Here is a 15418-nt window from a genome sequence, read left to right as displayed (position 1 = left end):
TCTGTTAATTCACGCAGTATGCGTGAGATGGATATACGTTCCTGTTCAGAGACATGGGTGCACCACTTTACCCCAGAATGCAAGGCTACCTCAGTGACGTTGAAGCGTCCAGTTCAACACTGAGGAAAATATCAAAATGTCTCCCTCCACAGCAGAAGTTATGACCATAGTGTCCTGGGACTTAAAAGGTGTGATTCTTCTAGATTTCGTCAAGCAAGGGACCATCAATTGAGCACGCTTCTGTGACACCTAACTCAGGTCCGCTATTCAACAATAAGGACCAGGGCTCGTCAGTGAAAGTGCTGAGCTCTTGGATCTCAACGTAAAACGACATGTGGCAAGGCTTACACAGCAGCAGATTCGTCGCTTCGGGTGGAACAGATTCGATCGCATGGCGTAAAACCCCGATTTTGCTTCATCGGATTTTCACTTGTTCCCTGCGTTGGGATGTGTATGCAGGGAGGGTCTCCCATCGGGTAGAACAGTCACAAGGTGCAAATCGTTTGAGTTGACGTCACTTCGGCGAATTGCCTGTCGATGTGGATGATGTGATGATGAAGACAACGTCACACTCTGCCCACAAGCGGATCCTGTCTCTGACCGAGCCGCCAATCGACCCAAGGCCCATTGCATGGCATTTTGTCGCCCTGACACCCAGCTATGGACACGGACGTTCCCTGCATTGAAAACTACACTCTCAGGACGTCACTTCCAAACCAGTGCTGAGGTGGGGCAGGCTCTGTGCTAATTTCTTGCGCCACAGAACACCGAGTCTTACCATAGAGGTTTCTTCAAACAGACTGAACGCTTCCACAAGTATCCTATTGTTGATGGCGACTTTGTGGAAAAATAGAGCAATGGGGATAGTTCCTGGTATCATGGTGTACTTGTTTTAGGTAGTAAAACTTCCATGTGAAAAACAATGACAAAACTTACATTCGAATTGCCCTCGTATTACTGATGTCAGTAAGTTTCCAATCTCTCAGTTTCTGCAGATATTACTCGACATGACTTTGAAAATATTGCAGCAAGTGACCAAAATTTTGTTTCATTGAAAGGAATTATGACTTTCTACGGAATTTATTTACTTTCTTTCCTTTTCGCATAACTCTGGTAAATCTCTACTCCATTTTTTTAAGATGCCCGTAGTCAGGTGTGATCCGATTTACAAGTACGTGTAGCAACATAATTAGCATTGTAATACTGATGTGACGATGGCTGAGAGTAAAATTAGTCACCTTACAACTATAGAAAAATGCTCTCATGTATAATAGCAGATTTTAGCTTCTCGCAGTTGACAGATCTATCATGTCCCACAAACGACCATTTTGTGAAAATGTCAGTACTTAAGCAACTATTAGACTAATAAATGGACGTGGTCTGAAGATTGCAATCCAGCCGAAATGTATCCGACACAGTAAAAACACTATACTCTTTTTTTTGTCATCAGTCTACTGACTGGTTTGATGCGGCCTGCCCCGAATTCCTTTCCTGTGCTAACCTCTTCATCTCAGAGTAGCACTTGCAACTTACGTCCTCAGTTATTTGCTTGACGTATTCCAATCTCTGTCCTCCTCTACAGTTTTTGCCTTCTACAGCTCCCTCTAGTACCATCGAAGTCATTCCTTCATGTCTTAGCAGATGTTCTATCATCCTGTTCCTTCTCCTTATCAGTGTTTTCCATATATTACTTTCCTCTCCAATTCTGCGTAGGATCTCCTCATTCCTTATCTTATCAGTCAACCTAATTTTAAACATTCGTCTATAGCACCACATCTCAAATGCTTCGATTCTCTTCCGTTCCGGTTTTCCCACAGTCCATGTTTCACTACCATACAATGCTGTACTCTAGACGTACATCCTCAGAAATTTCTTCCTCAAATTAAGGCCGGTATTTGATATTAGTAGACTTCTCTTGGCCAGAAATGCCTTTTTTGCCATAGCGAGTCTGCTTTTGATGTCCTCCTTGCTCCGTCCGTCATTGGTTATTTTACTGCCTAGGTAGCAGAATTCCTTAACTTCATTGACTTCGTGACCATCAATCCTGATGTTAAGTTTCTCGCTTTTCTCATTTCTACTACTTCTCATTACCTTCGTCTTTCTCCGATTTACACTCAAACCATACTGTGTACTCATTAGACTGTTCATTCCGTTCAGCAGATCATTTAATTCCTTTTCACTTTCACTCAGGATAGCAATGTCATCAGCGAATCGTATCATTGATATCCTTTCACCTTGTATTTTAATTCCACTCCTGAAACTTTCTTTAATTTCCATCATTGCTTCCTCGATGTACAGATTGAAGAGTAGGGGCGAAAGGCTACAGCCTTGTCTTACACCCTTTTTAATACGAGCACTTCGTTCTTGACTGTCCACTCTTATTATTCCCTCTTGGTTGTTGTGCATATTGTATATGACCCGTCTCTCCCTATAGCTTACCCCTACATTTTTCAGAATCTCGAACAGCTTGCACCATTTTATACTGTCGAACGCTTTTTCCAGGTCGACAAATCCTATGAACGTGTCTTGATTTTTCTTTAGCCTTGCTTCCATTATTAGCCGTAACGTCAGAATTGCCTCTCTCTTGTCTTTACTTTTCCTAAAGCCAAACTGATCGTCACCTAGCGCATTCTCCATTTTCTTTTCCATTCTTCTGTATATTATTCTTGTAAGCAGCTTCGATGGACGAGCTGTTAAGCTGATTGTGCGATACTTCTCGCACTTGTCAGCTCTTGCCGTCTTCGGACTTGTGTGGATGATGCTTTTCCGAAAGTCAGATGGTATGTCGCCAGACTCATATATTGTACACACTGAAACGTCCCCTTAGAAAAATTATACACGACTGTGCTTAAACTGACACACAATATTTTTAGCGCAACGTAATCTGACTTTCAAAAATCCCTACGAAAGAATGGTCCTGACTAACATTAACCTATAGCTTTCACAAATCACTTACCTCACAAAAAATCTTCGTTACTCGAACTACTGCAATACAGCGAGCACCACTACTGCCAGCTAAATAAAAGGTTCAAACTACTGAAGGCACTAACTACTGATAGGCATAGTTAGCAAATGAAAGATTTTAATAGAGAACAAACAATGTATTTACCTCACTAGTCATAATATATATAGCAGTTCATGACACCAATTCTTACAAATTTCAAAACTCCGCCATCTCTCTCTCCACGTCCACCACTGATGGCGGCTCACCTCCAACTGCCCAACGCTACTGTAAGCGTCCAGCTGCCGCTGCCCAACACTACAATGGCAGACAACAATGCAAACCAGCCACAGACTGCACACAGCATAGCCAGTGATTTTTTATACAGAGCGCTATGTGGCGTTACCAATAAGAAAACCTAAACAGCCTACTTACATAGCCCCTATGCTCCCCACAAAAAAAATGTACAAATTGTTTTGGGCAGTGGCCAATACAGATTTGAAATTTTTTTTTCATAATTATGATTACAATAACAAAGAGATGAAATGCACACATTTATCGATACAATTCTGGTCAAAAGCTAAAATTTTCTCACAGTCCATAAAGACAGTCCTGATCATCCATCAAAGTAAAATTGCAGTGTTTTTCTCAAAGTCTGAGTAGTAAAAGAAAATGCACACGGAAATAGTGGATTTCCATGCAGTCTTGAAGAAGTAGTGTTGTCCTTCCAACGGAAAGACAGTGCTGATTCTTGACATGCAGACAGGTAATGGGCCACAACAGAGCAAACCCACAGCAGAGTGAGTCGAAGTTGAAGAATATTGGTTCTTAGGTCATCACAGAGCAGACCCATTGTAGTCCTGGTAGAGATTAGGGTATTGGTGGGCCACCAGAGATGCAGACCCACTGTAGTCCTTGTAGAAATAATGGTATTGGTGGGTCATCAAAGGTGTAGACCCACTGTAGTCCTTGTAGAGATAGCTAGCAGCCATCTGTTGCGACTGTGCAGGCGCACAATCACCATCGAAGAGTCTTGCAGAGAATACAGCAAGTCCATAAACCACCACTTGTGCACACACAATTTTTTTATATGTCCTTAGAACCAGCAATGCTTTTATCCAGTCCCTTTGCTGAATTATTAACACTCGTGGAAACACTATCAGTCCCTACTTCTCACATATTGTCCATATACTATAGCCAACAGAAACGTGTGCAGTGAAATGTAATTTACAAGTTACTTAATTTGATGAACTGGTATCAATTACAATTTTATAACATAAGAATACAATAAGAAAGGTACAAAATATATCACTAAAGAACATAACATTACAGATAACATTTGCAGTAGTACAGGCTTTACAAAAGAATCGAAATAGCAAATACATCAGTGTTACAAAAATTACGACATAATAAAAATACATAAACTATCAGAATAACATTCGAAACATCAACTTCACACATGAGCATTAGAACGAAACAGAATAAATAATGTGTAAACATCTTTACAAAGTAAATAACATGTTATTAATGCAAATTGTATTTGAGGATAACAGTATTCCTCATCATAGTGAATGTAGCTTAGTATTAGAAGAGAAAAAAATTCTATGAGACCTTACACAGAGACAGGTAGAAAACAAATACACAAGGGTACAAAAACACATAGTGGGATAACACAAAAGGAGAGGACAGGGTTTGTCTTCAGTGTAACATTTGGTACTGCAGTCCATTCCATAAATGTTTCATCTTATTTCAACATTTGTTTCCACCAAAAAAAATCCTATCCAAGCATGCTTTCTGTATTTAAATGTTCACATATTTCTTACCTCATTATTTATTTTCCAGTATCTTACCTCATCATTTATTTCCAAGAGAATCCTACCTATACCTGCTTTCTGTACATTTTTCGTAAAACCTTCTTCCAGTTCATCGCAACTCATTCTTTTATATAGGCTACCCCCTCTTAAGCTAACTTAAATCTACTGAGCTCAGATGCTAAACTATGGGACGAGGCAATGGAGCAGCACAAAACAATTAACACAAACAGCAATGATAAAAAAAAGGAAATTGGCAAAAAAAGGCAGCAATATTACAACTTATATCTAAACATAACAAAGTTCAATCAGAAAAAATATTACACTAAAAATAGCCATGTTTAGTACCTATGTCACATCTTAACATTAGGGTGATGCATCACGAGAACGTACGCTAGGAGATAAGTTACCAAATCGTAAAAAAATTATTTATGCAGTTCCTGTGAAGGGAAATGTCTATTTATGTTCCCTCGTTTTCTTGGAAGTAGATCATAATTTTTTTTACTGGATCTTAATAGTGTTCAAAAGTCACAATGTATATATAGCAGTTCATGACACCAATTCTTACATATTTCAAAACTCCGCCATCTCTTTCACCACGTCCACCACTGCTGGCAGCTCACCTCCAACTGCCCAACGCTACGCGCTGTTAGCATCCACCTGCCGCTGCCCAACACTACAATGGCAGACAACAATGCAAACCAGCCACAGACTGCACACGGCACAGCCAGTGATTTTTTATACAGAGCGCTATGTGGCGTTACCAATAAGAAAACCTAAACAGCCTACTTACAACACCAACGTGAATAGTCGTTTTCTTGCCACTTCCCCTAATGATTTTAGAAATTCTGATGGAATGTTATCTATACCTTCTGCCTTATTTGGCCGTAAGTCCTCCAAAGCTCTTTTAAATTCCGATTCTAATACTGGATCCCCTGTCTCTTGTAAATCGTCTCCTGTTTCTTCTATCACATCAGACAAATCTTCACCCTCATACAGGCTTTCAATGTATTCTTTCCACCTCTCTTCTCTCTCCTCTGCATTTAACAGTGGAATTCCCATTGCACTGTTAATGTTACCACCGTCGCTTTTAATGCCACCAAAGGCTGTTTTGACTTCCCTGTATGCTGAGTCTGTCCTTCCGACAATCATATCTTTTTCGATGTCTTCACATTTTTCCTGCAGCCATTTCGTCTTACCTACCCTGAACTTCCTATTTATTTCATGCCTCAGCGACTTGTATTTCTGTATTCCTGATTTTCCCGGAACATGTTTGTACCTCCTCCTTCCATCAATCAACTGAATTATTTCTTCTATTACCCATCGTTTCTTTGCATCTACCTTCTTTGTACCTATGTTTTCCTTCCCAACTTCTGTGATGGCCCTTTTATGAGATGTCCATTCCTCTTCAACTGTGCTGCCTACTGCGCTATTCCTTGTTGCTGTATCTATAGCGCTAGAGAACTTCAAACGTATCTCGTCATTCCTTACAATTTCCGTATCCCACTTCTTTGCGTATTGATTCTTCCTGACTAATGTCTTGAACTTCAGCCTACTCTTCATCACTACTATATTGTGGTCTGAGTCTATATCTGCTCCTGGGTACGCCTTACAATCCAGTATCTGATTTCGGAATCTCTGTCTGACCATGATGTAATCCAATTGAAATCTTCCTGTATCTCCCGGCCTTTTCCAAGTATACGTCCTCCTCTTGTGATTCTTGAACAGGGTATTCGCTATTACTAGCTGAAACGTGTTACAGAACTCAATTAGTCTTTCTCCTGTTTCATTCCTTGTCCCAAGCCCATATTCTCCTGTAACGTTTTCTTCTACTCCTACTCCTACTATACTCTTATAGCGGCCATTTGGATGTCATTATATAATGTCTCTAAGAGATACCTTCAACGCTGTGGGCTCATTGAATCGTAAAGGCTATATTGTAAGATTTGACTAATTAAATTTACTTCACTCCATTAGAGCATGCATATGCGGCCTGTGTGTGACGTCTGACAGAGGAAAACTTTACGATGTCTTAACTTCCTCGTTGCCGAGCTGATCTAGGCACTTCAGTCTGGTACCTCGCGACCGCTACGGTCACAGATTCGACTCCTGCCTCGGGCATGGATGAGCGTGATGTTCTAGGTTAGTTAGCTTTACGTAGTTCTAAGTTCTAGGGGACTGATGACCTAAGCCGTTAAGTCCCGTAATGCTCAGAGCCATTTGAACCATTTTCTTAACTTCCTCATTACCACATGATCATACACGTCATTTGATGCGTTATTAGTTGTGGTATCCGTATCCCACTGATAAAGGGAAGACAGCTGCTTGTTTAGAGAATTCTTATAATTACAGACTACCCCTGTAGGTAATGCTCTCCTTCAAGTGCATTGTCGCATTGAATCATTTCGTACCTTCAAACAGGCAACCCGATCAACGCATCCGAAACGCGGGCTGCAGCAGCCTATCCCCGACCTGCTTTTATCTATGAACCGAATGCCCATACTGACGTTTGCCGCTATACAAACTGCACCCATGTTGAGCACTTTAATAAGTTTAAACATTTGAGAGGTGTTGTTTGCACTGATGTGCGTCTGATTTCAGTATATCGTGTATGATTTTGAAATCTCAGTGTTGCCTTTCAATAGCTCTGTGTGTCCCCCCCCCCCCCCCCCCGCCCCCCCCTCTGAGCGTTTTAGAGCGAAACGGCAGCTAACATTTTTTTCACACTGGAACTATTGTAATGTCTGATTGCACCACTAATTGATATAATCATACAGTAATGCCTTCACTCGGAAAAACCAACTGAAAAGGATCACTCACGAAGCAGAAATCAAATGCTCATTTCCAGAATCCTGTGTTAACTGTTCTCGCTCTCTCTTAACTACGAAACAAGATTTTAGTATGATTCAGGTTGGAACAAGGGTTCAGGTGATGTAGGCTTCCAATCGAGTGCCGGACGGTCATGTAAGTAAATTATAATATAAATTGATGCAACTATCCACATTCAAGACATCCTTTGCCTCAGTGGGTAAGACGTCAGCCACCAACGCCTATTAGCACACACTGTCATGAAAAATGGACCTGAGCACTAAAGGGACTTAACATCTAAGGTCAGCAGTCCCCTAGAGCTTAGAACTACTTAAACCTAACTAACCTAAGGCCATAACACACATCCATGTCCGAGGCAGGATTCGAACCTGTTACCGTACCAGGCAAGTGGTTCCTGACTGAAGGGCCTAGGACCGCTGGGCCACCACGGCCGGCCAGTGCTTTCATGGACCAGCAGCGAGAACACATATATGTGCTTCTGTGTCTAAACCAAACCTTATTTTCACCCAATAATCAAACGTGAAAGAAGCAATCAAAAATTAGTTGTTGTGTCACAACTAAGGGCAGCATATGCACATAAAGTAGCAAGCCAAAACGCCCATACCGGCGATATCGCCACTGAAAGTAAGATGTCGTGAGAGTAAAGAACACGTAGAAGAGTTGATTAAAAACTGAGGTGGCGGAAATGATAGCACATGAATCTTCCAGTAGGTATCAAACATTCCCTCTCCTGAATATCTGACTCGTATTTTTGCAATTAGACATCAAATCTCAACCATAAAAAGCCTCATCCATTACCGTAAAGCTGAATGGGGGCACATAAAACACGTGAAGGGGCTGAAATTACTAGCGAACAGACTGCTCATAAGGCCACTTCTACGATAACCCTGTTTTATGCATGCTGATGCTAAGAGGATACTTTGGTAAGAGGATATAGGCTCCTTTCACAGGACGACCGTACTGGGAATAAGGTTAAAGGTAGTGCAATGGTATTTGTTTATGAAATATTTCTTCTCACCCACCTCCCTCACCACAAGCGTGCAAGCAGTTTCTGTACTACCATAAAAGATACCTGAATTTCTCCACCACTAGCTCGTCACAGTGAACGCTGTCTGAGAACTCATTCCAAAGTTCCACCAACCATTCTCGTTCTGCGCACGAGGTGTGGCTCTGTTACCAACTGACCGAAGTGTAGAATTACCTAAAGTCTCTTATAATTGGAGAAACTGCCTCTGATGAGTGACATCATGCTTACTACTGCTCACAACCCCTTTGAATGGCAACTTGTGTTTTGGTGTTGTGGGGAAGTGACACAGTAAGAAAACTATGTAGGAGGAGAACAGACGAGTGGGAAATCATGATAGCCACGAAACGGGCCGAAAATGGGGATAGGTGTTGCATGGGAGACTGTGATAGGTAATTATGGTCCGGCACCTGAGATCGGGCGTATCGGAAACACCGGAGCTGGCCCGCTGTTCACAGACTACTGTCGTGAGCAGCTGTGGAATGTGACTGAAGGAGAAGTGAGCCCAAGCAGACGAGAAGGTCTCGAATTTCCACACCTCACCACAGAACGTGGAGCTTGGAAGCTTCCCCATCCTGTCAAGCACTACATGTGTCAATCTCTGGGAGATCTGATGTCACAATACAGATACAAGAATTTATGAGTAGACACTTCAGAGTACTTTGTTTAATATGGGAATACGCAGCTGAGGACCACTAAATGATCGCATTGTGAAATAAATTTTGACATCGAACGCAGAGTCTGTACTTTAAAGTACAAGTGGGCACTGAAATCATCATAACGGCAACAAGCGAGAATTTATGTGTGGCCTAGGACTCCCAAATTCCCAACTTGTCGCGGAGCTACTTAGGCAGGTCCCCCAGACCACCACATTTGTTTTTCGCCACTGGATTTCCGCAAGTGTTCTGGAAAGAGAGTGTTTCCGCACTCAAACGTCTTTATTGATCGTCAAGTAGTATATATTTATATACACTTCTGGTAATTAAAATTGCTACACCAAGAAAAGTGCAGATGATAAACAGGTATTCGTTGGACAAATATATTATACTAGAACTGACATGTGATTACATTTTCACGCAGTTTGGGTGCATAGATCCTGAAAAATCAGTACCCAGTGCAACCACCTATGGCCGTAATAACGGCCTTGATACGCCTGGGCATTGAGTCACACAGAAATTGGATGGCGTGTAGAGGGACAGCTGCCCATGCAGGTTCGACACGATACCACAGTTCATCAATAGTAGTGACTGGCGAATTGCTTCGAGCCAGTTGCTCGGCCACCATTCACCAGACGTTTTCAATTGGTGAGAGATCTGGAGACAGTGCTGGCCAAGGCAGCAGTCCAACATTTTCTATATGAAGAAAGGCCGGTACAGGCCCTGCAACATGCGGTCGTGCATTACCTTGCTGCAATGTAGGGTTTCGCTGGGATCGAATGAAGGATAGAGCCACGGGTCGTGACAAATCTGAAATGTAACGTCCACTGTTCAAAGAGCCGTTAATGCGAACAAGAGGTGAATGAGATGTGCAACCAATGGCACTCCGTACCATCACGCCGGGTGATACGCCAATATGGCGATGACGAATACACGCTTCAAAATGTGCGTTCACCGCGGTCGCCAAACACGGATGCGACCATCATGATGCTGTAAACAGAACCTGGATTCATTCGAAAAAATGATGTTTTGCCATTCATGCACCCAGGTCCGTCGTTGAGTACACCAGCGCAGCCGCTCCTGTCTGTGATGCAGCGTCAAGGGTAACCGCAGCCAAGGTCTCCGAGCTGGTAGTCCATGCTTCTGCAAACGTCGTCGAACCGTTCGTGCAGATGGTTGTTGTCTTGCAAACGTCCCCATCTGTTGTCTCAGGGATCGAGACGTGTCTGCACGATCCGTTACAGCCATGCTGATACGATGCCTGTCATCTCCACTGCTAGTGATACGAGGCCGTTGACATCCAGTACGGCGTATACTACTACCCTCCTGTACAAACCAGTTCCATTATCTGCTAACAGACATTCGATCTTGACCAACGCGAGCAGCAATATCGCGATACTATAAACCGCAATCGCGACAGGCTCCAATCCGACCTTTATCAAAGTCGGAAAAATGATGGAAGGCATTTTTCCTCCTTACACGAGCCATCACAACAACGTTTCACCAGTTAACGCCGGTGAACTGCTGTTTGTGCATGGGAATCGGTTGGAAACTTTCCTAACGTCAGCACGTTGTAGCAACCGGCGACAACCTTGTGCGAATGCTCTGAAAAGCTAATCGTTTGCATATCACAGCATCTTCTTCCTGTCAGTTAAATTTCGCGTCTGTAGCACGTCATCTTCGTGGTGTATCAATTTTAATAGCCAGTAGCGTGTGTGTGGTGTCTGTTCTTGCGTACATGTCCGATGGAACAGACACAAGCCATACATAAATGTTTCTGTGTTGACACAACGACAACAATTGCGTTTGCTGTGTGCACGGGACCGTCAAGACAGGGTCAATGGAAACGTGTCACCTGTTCGGATGAGCATCGTTTCTTGTTATGACAAGTGTATAGCTGCTTCCAGATATGCCGCCAACCGGACGAATGGCTGCTCGAAACATGCGCTATGCCACAGACGCAGGCACGAGGGGAATATTGTTATGCTATGCAAGACTCTCACCTGGTCTCACATTAGATCGGTGATAGTAACCGAAGGCACCATGACAGCACTGGACAAGTGAACATTATTGTGTACCGCTAGCTTTCCTTCATGCTTGATGTCTTTCCCACAGGCGACGGCATCTTGCAGGAGAATAAATATCCGTATCAGGAGACTATAATCATGGTACAGTGGTTTGAGGAGCGTGATTGTGACCTCACATTACCAAATTCACCTGATAGAACACATATGGTACGCTATTGTGCGCCAGCTCCACGCTCACGAACCTCTGTTCGTAGTTTGCGAAAACTGCATCACCTGTTGATAGACATCTAGTGCTACATGCCTACGGTTTACCATCTAAGCACTTGTCGAAACCATGCCACAAAGAGCCGCTATTTGTCATGTTCTTTCTATGTCTGCCGAATATGAGATGGAGCACTCATTTTACCAATGGCAGTCTGTTGTTGCCCAATGGGGAGTGGTAGATGACTTGCTCTACAGTCTTACATCCCTTCAAAACAAATTAAAATAAATGCAATTAACAGCTGCTATTGAAATAAAAGAGCAAGATGTAAGTAGTATTAGTATTAATTATGAAATCAACGAGGTCAACAGAGGTTGTAGTATATATCACTGAAATTACCTTCTTTAACGACAGCAAATGTTAAGAAAAGTTTATAAATAAGAAAATAAATTACTTTTTGAACTGTTTAAAACTCATCAATTCTTTGTCAAGGAAGAGCGCTATGCATTGCATCTTACTTTTGGGCTGCCGTTGCGTTATGAAGTCGACGGTCGTTAGTTGGTTGGTTGATTTGGGGGAGGGGACCAAAAAGCGAGATGATCGGTCCCATCGTGTTAAGGAAGGATTGGGAAGGTAGTCGACCGTGCCTTTTAAAAGCGATCAACCAGCAGTTTGCCTGAAGCGATTTAGTGAAATCGTGGAAACCCTAAGTCAGGATGGCCGGACGCCGGTTTGAACCGCTGCCCTCCAGAATGCGAACCCATAATGCTAACCGCTGCGCCACCTCGCTCGGTGAGACTGACTAGTCATCGGTGCTGGCGGATTAATTAATATTGTTCCATGAGTGGTAATACTGTAGTGGGTACATCCTCTTAGAATATGATTTTCTAGGCAATAACATTCTCCTTCGCGATGTCTCAGGTTGGTAGGACGTAATCGTTACTGTCTAAATCCTGTTTATTATGTGCATGGCAATGAGAGTGGCGTCCCTACACAGTTTCAAAACAGTATAAAATGCATGTTGACTCGCCGATCGCGAAAACTATTCATCCGCTTGCAGCAATCACGATCGCTTATTGTTAGTACCTCTCGTCATAAACAGTTTGAAAGTTCTTACGACGACGGTTGATGTTTTAATTTGCGATATAGTTCATTGTGTTGGAGACAAAAGCTCAAGTATATTTGTTTATACAAGTGCATACATGGCAACATTTTGGTTCTAGCAACGACAGTCGCTGTCCCTTTGCGACTACATTGTCCTTGCTGTTTGTAGTACTCCACAAGATAACATCATTACACCAGTGGAACAGTTTGTTTCACAAGCTACCCTCATAAATTTAGCATAAACCATGGCCGAAAAATAACGACGCGGCCATAAATTGGCCGGGCGTGGTGGCCGAGCAGTTCTAGGGGCTTCAGTCTGATACCGCACGACCGTTATGGCGGCAGGCTCGAATCCTGCCTCGGGCATGGATGTGCGTGATGTGCTTAGGTTAGTTAGTTTTAAGTAGTTCTAAGTTCTAGGGGACTGATGACCTCAGATGTCAATTCCCATAGCGCTCAGAGCCATTTTTTGAGCAATAAATTCCTTGTCCCTAGCATGATTGATTATACAACATATGCGCGCCCAGAGTCATGACACTGAACACAAGTGGCTGTCACTGTTGACTGCAGCTATCGATACCGGTTTCCATCACAGTTCTTCGAACAGTTCTGCATGTCACATTCAATTTTACGCAATTAATTTAAATAAGGCATTACAAATATGATCAAACACATGCAAAAGTTTTACGTATTGAAATAATAAGTAATTCATGAAGCAGAATCAATAAAGCAGAAAATAGTTATATTTCATATTACGGAGGGAAATAACAAATATTCTAGACTATCAAAAAAGACACTGAGAAGCCAAAGAAACTGGTACACGTATCTAATATCGTGTAGGTTCCCCGCGAGCACGAGTAAGTGCCGCAACACGAAGTGGCAGGGACTCCACTAATGTCTGAAGAAGTGCTGGATGGCATTGACACCATGAATACTGCAGGGCTGTCCATAAATCCGTAAGAGGACGAGGGCGTGGAGATCTCTTATATACATATCCATCCACTCGATACAATTTGAAGCGAGACTCGTCCGACCAGGAAACAGGTTTCCAGTAATGAACAGTCCAATGTTGGTATTGACAGGCCCAGAATATGAAACTGGAAATTTGTGGTGAGGTCTTATGGGAACTGCTGAGATCATCGGTCCCTAAGCCTAAACACTACTTAATCTAACGATAACACACACACCCATTCCCGAGGGAGGACTCGAACTTGCGACGGAGGGAGCCGCACGGACCATGACAAGGCTCCCTAGACCGTGCGGCTACAACGCGCGGCCCCAGGCAAGCCTTAAAACTTTTTGTCGTTCAATCATCAAGGGTGCATGAGTGGGTCTTCGGTTCCGAAAGCCCGTCTGACACTTCTTGTGGGCCCAGTACTGATATGCGTAGCAATTTGCGGAAGAGTTGCGCTTCCTTCACAATGAACGATTTTCTTCAGTCGTCGTTGGTCTCGTTCTCCCAGGATCTTCTTCCGGCCGCAGTGATGTCGGAGATTTGATGTTTTACAGAATTCCTGATATTCTCGGGACACTTTTGAAATGGTCGTACTGGAAAATCCCCACTTCATCACTAGCGCTGAGAGTTGTGTTTAGTCGCTCATGCACCGACTACAATAAGACGTTAAAACTCGCTTTAATGTTGATAACCTGCTATTGTAGCAGCAGTAACCGATCTAACAACTGCGCCAAACACTTGTTGTCTTACACAGGCACTGCACCAAACACTTATTGTCTTATACAGGAGTTGCCGACTGCAGCGCCGTATTCTCCCTGTTTACATATCTCTGTATTTGAATACGCATGCCTATACCAGTTTCCTTGGCGCTTCAATTTATGTACAGAGTAAAAGAAAAACAAACTAGAAGAAATCTAAAAAAAATCATCTCTCGCCATTAGCAATATATTAGCAGTTGGGAAGACGATTACTATGAAATAGAGGCTCCCACGAAGGCTCCGTGAATCCTGGTGTTCCGCACATACAGCTTGGATGATCAATTACGTTTACCAACTTTACTGGTGGACAGAGGACGTTAACAATATCATCCGCTTTTACCAGAGGAGTTTGGCATTCATTTACTGGCCCACATACCTGGCCCCTTCCGTATTATATCAGTAAACGAATGTGTCACCTGAAAATGCGCTACGTCGTAGGAGCTCGTGTAGTGAAAACCAAGCAGGGGCCTTTTACTGGCAGAAATGAAGCTGAACTCGCCGACTCGTCGACCCAAGCAGATGGGTCACGTCAGTGAGTATGCCATAGGTGGCAGTTTTTTTGTCTCAACCTGCTTTAAGTATATCTCCTATTTTTCTTGTTTTAGCGTCTTACATATGTTATTTAAATGCATTTGATAATCTACAGAGAGATAATGAAAGAAAGAACAGATTTCAGTTGTTTATTACAGACAAACTGTGAAAGACAAACTGCGCATGTCACTGCATAGAGGTAGCTTCAAAGTTTTCTGTTCCCACAGACAATATGCCACACACTCAACATGAGCACCCTGCATTGCTTGAGAAATATCGAAACGGTTGACCATTCCATTCTACACACGAATCAGTACGACCCTTTTCATTGAATTGACAGCTTCAGCAGTTCCAGTTCTCACATTTTGAAGGATAGCTGCGATAGGTGGCCAAAGTCTGCCTTCTGTGTACCCGCAACAGGAAAAACCCCAACATGTGAGGTTTGCTGACGTGGGAGGAAAAAAATCAATAAACAAGGTCCAGTTGTCAACGTTTTCCAGTCCACCGTTGTGGGACAGTATTGTTGACATAACGCCGCACTTCAAGGAGAAAGTGGGAAAAGGCGCCATCATGCATAAAT

Source organism: Schistocerca gregaria, chromosome 4 (genome assembly GCF_023897955.1).
Source record: "Schistocerca gregaria isolate iqSchGreg1 chromosome 4, iqSchGreg1.2, whole genome shotgun sequence".
NCBI lineage: Eukaryota > Metazoa > Arthropoda > Insecta > Orthoptera > Acrididae > Schistocerca > Schistocerca gregaria.
Note: the sequence above shows the minus strand (reverse complement) of the source record.